This window comes from Ornithodoros turicata, chromosome 6 (genome assembly GCF_037126465.1).
Source record: "Ornithodoros turicata isolate Travis chromosome 6, ASM3712646v1, whole genome shotgun sequence".
NCBI lineage: Eukaryota > Metazoa > Arthropoda > Arachnida > Ixodida > Argasidae > Ornithodoros > Ornithodoros turicata.
In genome coordinates this window covers 74,593,524-74,603,389 of record NC_088206.1, presented here as the reverse complement: position 1 = coordinate 74,603,389, position 9,866 = coordinate 74,593,524, and the positions used below count along the sequence as shown (strand labels likewise).

General features: G+C 46.5%; 1 long non-coding RNA gene across 1 annotated transcript; it reads right to left on the bottom strand.

The window, feature by feature from the left end:
• Positions 1 to 426: 426 nt before the first annotated feature.
• On the bottom strand, positions 427 to 4,371 carry LOC135398542 (uncharacterized). The gene is made up of 3 exons (XR_010424111.1): positions 4,195 to 4,371; positions 2,571 to 2,648; positions 427 to 2,397 (listed from the first exon to the last, which is right to left on the bottom strand). It is a non-coding gene; the product is annotated as an uncharacterized LOC135398542 (long non-coding RNA).
• Positions 4,372 to 9,866: the final 5,495 nt, after the last annotated feature.

Here is a 9,866-nt window from a genome sequence, read left to right as displayed (position 1 = left end):
GCCTCTTGGCCGCCAAAGAGAACGAAGCTACCCTCTCGAAAAATTTAAAGACGAATTAGGAGAACAGATTTTCAGGCATTGTTTTCAGCCTGGCCTGCCGCACTGCTGCTGCGCTGTCCATGTTAGGTAGAATACACTGCATGCGAGCAGTTCTTGTGGCTCTCCAACCTCACAAAATTACGGACACGGCAACCTGGTATTCGCGTGCGGTATGGTACACTAGCACACCGTAGCTAATGCGAGGATTGAGTCGATCTTCTGTCTATCCTAATCCATACTAAATCAAATAGTGACATTAAAACTCGGCTTTTGAAAGAACTCAGCCAAAAAGAAAAGCAAACTGTCAGTTCGAAAGAGAGGTAGTCGAAGTGGCTGAAATAAGTGGTTCTTCCAGTTGTACTACTGAAGCTTCTATTTGTCGGATGGATAAGGAACTTGAATTTTTATTCAAATCATAGGAATTTTTTTCACTTGTGTCACCCCTTATCACTAGGGTGGTTTTGTTTGCACATGCCTAAAACTGTCATTTTGAGGGTCTTGTCTGACATACTTGTACAGACTTCTTGACTACGGAGCTATGGCAGACAAGGATAGCAGGAAAAGATCACCACTAGGTGTAAAGTTCCTTTTTAATCAGGTCGTCTCAAAACTCCCAATCCCAACGTTCAACCTTCCTTTTCTGTTTTTCCAGAAATAAACCAGTTGATTGTGGAGTGGTGTTGTCCTTGTCTGCCACAGCTGCCACAAGATGTCATACCAACTAGCCCATTCTACAGTGCTGGACAAAAGTTTATGGAACATACTCTGGCGCACTCCTCCCTCTGAGTGACAAGCTGGCAGCGAATGGTATCGTACGGGCTTGCATACAGGTGACTGGGCTACCTATACGCACATGTCTAAGTCTGTACGGTCCCATTCACTGTCACACTAAGGAAGGAATGCGCCGGAGCATGTTCTCTAACATTTGTCTAGCCCTGTACTCGTTTTGACATGGTGGGATAGCAATGCACCTGCGCACATGACTGCGTCGGATTTCCTATCATTATAGTTTAGTTGTAAGCAGCTCTGTCTCTCCATTGTCCCGTCTGTATGCTCTTATTCCTTTTTGCAGTTATGTACCAACTGGCCCAAATTTCTGCACTTTTCATTAAATACAACATAGCAAACCCGAAGCCATGACCCACTGTGAATATGCCAGCTAGCTCTTTCTCTTTGATTTTCCATACTTATTTTTCCAACTGCGAGCTAAGGCAGCAAGTAAATGGATAATTTGGAGTGCTCCTGAACATTCTCCTAAACCTTTGTGAAGGTCGAATAGTTTTTCATACTTTCAGCACTCGACTTGAAAGGCCGCCGGTCCTGTTTTTGTGTACAATGTTATGTATGATATACCAAAGTTTTACGGTAACTACAGTAATTTCTTTTCCTTGTGGCCCTCCATGATGTGGTCTAAAGTCAATGTGCCCTGTGGCTCCAATGGCGTTCTTCGGACCCAAATATACTGTCTCGTAAAGTTTTGTCCTCAGTGCCACGAGGGTTCAATGATATAGACTGGCATACAATTATGTCAAGTACACCCAAAGACCTTTTTTCTAATTCTCGTATTATTGGACTACACAAAAAGAACTACCTTTATAGTACGGAGAGAAAGGGGAAAAATGGAGGCATCAAGTACATTCTCCACGTCACTTTTGTCGAGAAACGGTGATAGCTTTTGCAAAAGACATAGTACAGGTCTCTCGCAACAACCTCGACATTTTCTGCTTCATATTTTCTGTGCGAATGAATAACAGGAGTTATAGTCGGTTCCACATAATGTTCACCTTAGCAATATGTTCTGTGATGCATACTTTGACCATCCAAAAAGTGGCAGAACATGACTCCTTCAACTCTAAATATTACTGTCATCAAAAATATAGTGCTTAACGAAATGTATGGCATTTGCAACTGCAATGATTGCTTTCTATCAGCACTGTTGTAGCCATCGTGCTTGAGTTATGGTTAGTTCAGTGATCTCCTATCACTATCAGGGTTTGTTCTATCAGCAGAACGCTAGCCATTGTGGCGGACATATGGTGGCCCTGATAAGGGCCGTTTGTTTACTTCGTCCAGGTCTGCTGTTTCTTCTCCCGTGCACCATGAAGCTACTGAAGAATTCCTTAGCATGTCCACAGTCCATCTTCTAGTGTACATAGCTCCCTACGGGAGCATGCTGTTGGCATAAGACAATCCGTGGGGTGGGGCATCGTCACGCAGCTGGTGCCTGTGAGATGCCCTGGACAGCATTCAGGCATGAATGCAAAAGGCCAATGCAATAATCCTGTGGGAGTGGCACACTTGATTACAGTATGCCACCAGAGGCCTTCCGCCGGGTCAGCTCTGTTTGAAGACCTTGAACTGAAAGTAAAACATAATTGTGAGTAGTATGAAATTACTGAGAATTATAAGTAAACAGTGTCAGTTACAAATCTGTCAGCTCAGCACGAGAACAATTGTGTGCCTGCTTTGATTGGCCTAGTGAGGACTACCATAAGCAGGGGTATGCAAATTCTCCAATAGAATCCCAATACCTCTCTCTCTATCCCATACCCAATTCATATATGGCATCTGACAGTCCTGGCCTTTCTGGTCAGCTACAGGGGTTCCACCTGGAAACAACAGGGTGAAATGTATTTAGGCAACAAAAAGCTTCAAGTTTGCAGCTTTTAACATGCTGGATAACATTTTACTCTCCGTAATCATCATTTGCAAGCCTTAAATTTTGGCAGTGTCATTTATAAAATCCTCTACAATTTTTGAAAAGAAAACCATCTGATCACTCACTGCGGCGTTTCTATGCTATCAGAGGCCATATGAGGACAGGAAAACGTTGTTTGGTTGTTCAAACCAGGTCGGAGCTTAAAACCTGAGTGGTATCACTCGACACCGCTGCTTGATTGCGGATTTCTGAGCCTTAAATTCTGACTGTATTACACGTTAGATCACTCACCGAGGCTTTTATAAGCTATCGATAGCTGTACGAGAACAGGAAAACGTCGTACGGTTGTTGCAACTTGATCGGAGCTTAAAACCTGAGGGGTATCATTCGTAACTGCTGCTTGACTGCAGGGTTTTGAGCGCTAAATTCTAAGTGTATTACACGTTAAATCACTCACTGAGGCTTTTATAAGCTATCGAAAGCTGTACGAGAACAGGAAAACGTCGTACGGTTGTTGCAACTTGATCGGAGCTTAAAACCTGAGGGGTATCATTCGTAACTGCTGCTTGACTGCAGGGTTTTGAGCGCTAAATTCTAAGTGTATTACACGTTAAATCACTCACTGAGGCTTTTATAAGCTATCGAAAGCTGTACGAGAACAGGAAAACGTCGTACGGTTGTTGCAACTTGATCGGAGCTTAAAACCTGAGGGGTATCATTCGTAACTGCTGCTTGACTGCAGGGTTTTGAGCGCTAAATTCTAAGTGTATTACACGTTAAATCACTCACTGAGGCTTTTATAAGCTATCGATAGCTGTACGAGAACAGGAAAACGTCGTACGGTTGTTGCAACTTGATCGGAGCTTAAAACCTGAGGGGTATCATTCGTAACTGCTGCTTGACTGCAGGGTTTTGAGCGCTAAATTCTAACTGTATCACACGTTAAATCACTCACTGAGGCTTTTATAAGCTATCGATAGCTGTACGAGAACAGGAAAACGTCGTACGGTTGTTGCAACTTGATCGGAGCTTAAAACCTGAGGGGTATCATTCGTAACTGCTGCTTGACTGCAGGGTTTTGAGCGCTAAATTCTAACTGTATCACACGATAAATCACTCACTGAGGCTTGTATAAGCTATAGAAACTTGCACGAGAACAGGAAAACGTCGTTCGGCTGTTGTAATTTGGTCGGCGCTTAAAACCTGAGGGGTATCATTCGTAACTGCTACTTCACCGCAGGGGTTTGAGCCCTAAATTCTAACTGTATCACACGTTAAATCACTCACTGAGGCTATTTATAAGCTATCGAAGACTATATGAGAACAGATATACGTTTTTTGATTGTCCAAATTTGATCGGAGTATCATTCGGCACTGTTGCCTGTAAATCTTCCGAAATTGAACTTATTTAACGGATTTCACCACAGCTGAAACAGGGCGCGAATGTTTCACTAAAAATTCGGGAGTACAAACATCAAGGAACTAAAATTACTTACCTCCATGTGGTAATTAGCATGGAACAAGAAGCACAACACACACACGTCCACCTACGACAGCGCGAAACCGACGACTGAGAACAATTGATGTCTTCATGCGCTGACCAGGGCACTACATTCATAGCCACCGCCGCCGAGGCGTACGAACACAACGAATGATACCCCTCAGGATCTAGCGCCTCCCGGGTGTTTATCCGTGTGTCTCTGTATCCGTACCGTGTGTCCGTGCATTGTAATACGGAGTTCGTACACTCTTTGGGTTAAACAGGAAGCGACCTTCACATCTCCGTTCTGTAGACCAAGATTAACAGGTGTGAACAGATGAATGCAACAATGCATCTCCTGTTGCTGGGCCCGCGAAAAAAGATTTCGTCATGGGACGAGCGGCCATGATGGTGTGAGTGTTAGCAGGAACCAACTGTGCACCAACGATGTTGTGTTTTGTTGCAATGGACCTATAACGGCCACTCATTGAATAAATGCAAACGTCTAATCACTAGATGTACGTATAGCTCTAGGTGAGAAATGGGCCTTATGTGAGCCTTTCTAATTTCTTTGTGGTCATCACGACGCCTTTCTGTTTGGAGTTGTCAAAATCTGTGATAACTGTATGTAATATGATTCATTAAATATGATATGCTTTATTTTTCTGTGTTCTCGTCTGGTATTGTTGACTGGGCGCGGAAAAGGGAATACAAGGCAAGCGAAGTGGGCCAGTATAAACGTGCATGGCTAATTATGCACTACTTATTATTCATACTAGTGACGTCGTCTCTGACGTCATTTATTTACAATCGTAGTAGTCCGCGCAACGGATGGATGACGCTGACCGTCTCTATCATGGCGTCATTCTGAAGACACAGGGGCCTATGGGAGTTGCGCTACCTGTTTAAATATACCTTGCGTTCCCCTTGACCTTGAAACCCTTGAAAGCTCGCGTTTATGCGACGAAGTTTCGCTTTGCTGAATGCTGATGCAATGCTCCCACCTGCAGGATGAGGGAAAACTGGGTGTGATGGAAAGATCCACCTTGTCGCCTGTGTCAAAATTGTGTTGAGACAACTTCGATTGAACTTAGAAGTACTGGAATCTCTACAGCTGCTACAATGCAACAATCTTGAGAAAACATATTTTCTATCTTATATCTATCTATATGCGGAAAATTATAATTTTCCGCATTTCGCGGATCGTTTCGCAACCTGATTCCTGGCGACTCAGTCTCTGATATCGAATCTGAGTTCTCGCTGCTGCAGATTGTTATAAAGGACGCACGGGATGAGAACACGCCCAAGTTCTGGATAAAACTGCGACGCATGGAAAACAGCATTGGGAAAAAGATGTTCCCGAATCTGTCGGGGTTCGCTATCGGCCTGCTCAGCGTCCCGATCTCCAATGCTGTCGTAGAAAGAGCCCTGGTAGCACACTATGTTGCCGAAACGTTGCCCCAATGTGTTCTTCAAACGTTGCATAGACGTCGCTAATGTCCTCTTCAGGCCACGTTCTAGCAACGTTGCTAGAAAATGTTATACAACAATGCGGCAACATGACAACTGCAACATTCCACATAAGGGCAACGTTATGACAACATTTAGGTAATCTTGGCAAGAGGTTGGCGGAGGTATTTGTGAGCTATTATTTCTTACTTTTCTTTTCCTTTTTTGCGTCGGATCAGAGATGCATACTGACTGCAAGCACTTGCACGCCACTGTTAGCCGACTTGAGCTCTGCAAATCTCCGCTTCTCTTATACCGGAGTGGGGCTAGGGGAGACCGCTTGGGTATCCCTGTAGGTATCCCGTTTGGATATAGAGGTACTGTCATCAAGCAGTAGGCTCTATTTGCGAACAGGATGAGGCATATACTAAAATGCGAAGTGTTGGGGGCATGCTCATTAAGTGTAGCAGTGCGTACAACGTTTGCAACGGTGACCAGGATGCGTTCTTGTAGTTAGCCCTTGCATCTGCAAGAGTCAAGTGCACTCAACAACATTTTTGACATCCCTCCCTGTCATGTACTGTGTTTTTAATTCAAGCTTTCGTATCTAATGTAATTACCTACTGTTTGGAGCTGTAAAACCGGTAGGTTTCCTCTTTGGGTAAGAGTGTTACGCAGTGTTATGTTGCTGGAAAGTCAATAAACAACGTTCAGGAAACGTAGAGCCGCAATATTCCTCCAACGTTGCTCAGCAATGTTGCATGAACATTGGTGAATGTCAAGTAACGTTGGTCCACTTCTGTCAATGCTGCAGGAACGTTCGGCCGCAACGTTGCTCAAATGTTGACCTTCCATGTTGCTTGAACATTGCTGAATGTCAAGTAACGTTGGTCCACTTTTGATAATGTTGCAGGAACGTTGCGAAATATTGATAAACGTTGCCCCACATTGGACAACATTCGCAACATTGCTGCAACGTCGAGGCCACAATATGTGCTACTAGGGAGTATTTAGTCAGGTTACTGTTATGAAAACAGACCTGAGGAACCGTTTGTCTTTGACCACCCTCGAGACCCTCCTGTGGCTGTGCCGATTTCAAGCCGTCAGACAACCTCCTAAAGAAGTTCACGAGCGACGTGCTTTATGGAGAAAGTCAATGGGAAGAAACTGCGGACGAGGATCCTGAAGACCCGGGAAACAACTCCGACGAATGTCCTTAGCAGTCTACAATTGACTGGAGCTTGAATTTTTCATATTTTCCTTCGTTCTAATCGCATCATTTCACGAATAATAAATGCCTGTCATTCATTCAATGCACGGCTGTCGTTTCTGCGTCAGCAGTCAAACCGAAACGGATAACAAGGAAGGACAAGGAGCGCCTCCCGCAGCATGTGTAGCATGCACAAACACGTCGGGCGCTTTTGGCTATTTTTTTGGCTAGAAGGTACTGGCGTACTGGCTATATTTTGGCTACTGGTGGCCGGAAAACGGGCTATACAAGGCCTTCGCCATCTGGCAACCCTGCGCGTCGCAGCAAGTTGGTTCAACATCAACACCACAAGCGGGGATAGAGTTGAAAGGACACGCCTGCTAAACAAAAGAAAGGACACGTCTACCACTGCAACTAATTAATGACAGAAGAGAAACGAAGCAAAGAATATCCGGCACGTCCGCACATTTAAAGCTGGACCCTCGTTCCAAAGAGGCCCACCAGGGGTGCCCCTACACTCCATCCATCCATCCATGGTTTTCTCTTCAGTAACCGTCGCAAGGATGGTGATGGTGTATCTCCTGTGCAGTATTTACGTGTGTTTCAGTGCGCTTTGTAAGACAATGCGATGACAATGGTTCCTGTGCAACACATTGTCGATTTCCCGGAAGCGTTTTGACGCCAAGAAGACGTAAACGGCGTAGAGGCAAGACCGCACTGTGAAACGCCAATCGGACTGCACGTCGCGAATGTTTGCAGGTATGAGTGATGACCGTGATGTTTTGATTACTATTAATTAGATGTTTCATTTTAGAAACTTCGGAGGAACTTGAAGAGAAACAGGATAAGAAGATTCCGAACGTACGGTGAAGAGGAATGGGGTGTATGTCGCGACCTGCATAGAAAACAGGAGTGTCGTGTCATCTTCTCTAAGAAAATACAAGATGTGAGGTGGCCAACGAACGAAAGCTCCCTGTGGTCCGTGAGTGCATCGCACAGTCAGCCATATGCTTTGTCTAGACACAGTGAGTGATCAGACTTATACTGCGTGGGATGTAAATGTAGAGATGTATTGATTATTTCTTTCTGCTCAGTGTATGCTTTTAGCAGAATAAACGGTAATCAACGATGAAACGGTAATTACTTGAGCTATATTGTGAGGGTTTTCCTTCCCCCCCTCCTCACTCATGCCGCACTTCCCCTGGACTCCAACAGAGGTCGCCCCCTTGCTTACGCAAAAGCTGTGGCAGGCGCGCTCGCCGCGTCTGAATGACCAGAGACTCCCTTGCCACTAGTCAGTAGTCGTCGCTCGCCATGCTTACTTGACGGTTCTGTTGCTAGTTGTCTGTATCGCTTTCGCCATTAAACGGGTAGTTCGCTGCCCTCATTGTTCTCCCCAAGCCCTGCCTCATGCCTCTCCAGCCCTGGCATCCCCACATTTGGCGCAGTCGACATCAACCCATTGCCTACCCCGCTCGTACCACAATGCCGCCCAGCCTCGCTTTGTTCGCTTGTCACCCCGGTTCTCGGACCTTCTCCCAGGCCGCGCCATCTTTGCCTTCTTCCTCGGCTTCGCCGTCTTGGCCTTGAGCCGCCATATTGTCACGCGGCTTTCGCTCGCTGATTCCACCATGCCGGGTATCAATTGGCGGGAATTGGACGCCGCTACGATGGCAGGCCTCAGCCCACTTCTAATTCGGGATGAACTCTCACGTCGCGATCTTGACACAACCGGCTCGGACGCAGAACTCGTCCAGCGTCTCCAAGCCTGCCTTGACGCAGAACGTTCCACAGCATCCACAACACGGGAAACGCTCCAAGATATCCCTCAAGCTCCTGTGCCTTTTGACCCCCGAATTTTACAACAGCTTACAGCATCCATCAACACACTGACACATATCCTGCAACAAGCCCAACAACCCCCGCAATCTCTACCAATGACTATGAGTGTGCCTTCAGAGATAGCTACGTCAACTCTTCCTATGTCTCCTCCATTGTGTGAAACCATGCTCCACTCAAGCAACACATCCCAAGCGTCGACAGCGGACCACGGAGTCAGCGCCATTCCATCGCCCCATCCCCAAACCGCACCTCAGTCTGCTTTGCATCCTGTACTTCAGCCTTACCAGATGTCTTACGTTCCTCAAATAAACGTCACCACCATGCCCGACATTTCGTCTAGCATACCTGCCTTTGAGGACGGCAAGAAACAAAAAGCACGTCTATGGATTGAGGATCTTCAACGAACGCAACAACTGGCATCATGGTCACCAGACACTACACGCTTAATCGCGGCCAGTAAACTGCGCGGCACAGCCAAGAACTGGCATCTGACTTCGGGTCGTGAGTACCCCACGTGGGACTCATGGAAGACTGCCTTCCTCGACACATTCGCACAGGAAACGTCACTGATCCAGTGGCAGCAGCAGGTTATGGCTACCGTGCAACACAGCTCCCAGTCCCTGCGTGACTACGCCTACGGAAAGCTCCGTGCTATCAACAAATGCCCTGCTCCCCCCACAGATGCTCAAAAAGTGGAGTACCTACTGCAGGGTATATCAACCCAGTCCACTGCTACAAGCATCGCCGCACAGCGTCCAGCGTCAGTGGCAGCGTTTCTTGAGATGTGCAATGACATAGATCGCACACTCCAGCATTTGCAACAGCCAACCTCTGTGCCCCCACGTCACAGTCAGGAGGAATACAAACGCCATCAAAGTCGTCCAAGTGCATCGTTGGGACCCCCCAACACTGGACCACCTAAACACCAACTTGCAAGTCCCAATACTGCAAATCTCAAGTCTTATCCAGAAGGTCCTCCGCGCCCCCATGCTCTACAACAGCGTGTTCGAATTGCGGACTTAGCCCCGGAACAAAAAGAAGTCCGGTACGAAGCTCTGTCTCAGCGCTACGGTGCACCAGCATTCCGCCCTGGTGACCCACTAAGCGAAGCTGTCTGCTTCTCGTGTCGTGAGAAAGGCCACCTCTCCTCCAAGTGCCCTACAAAGCAAGGCCGACAAAATCACTGT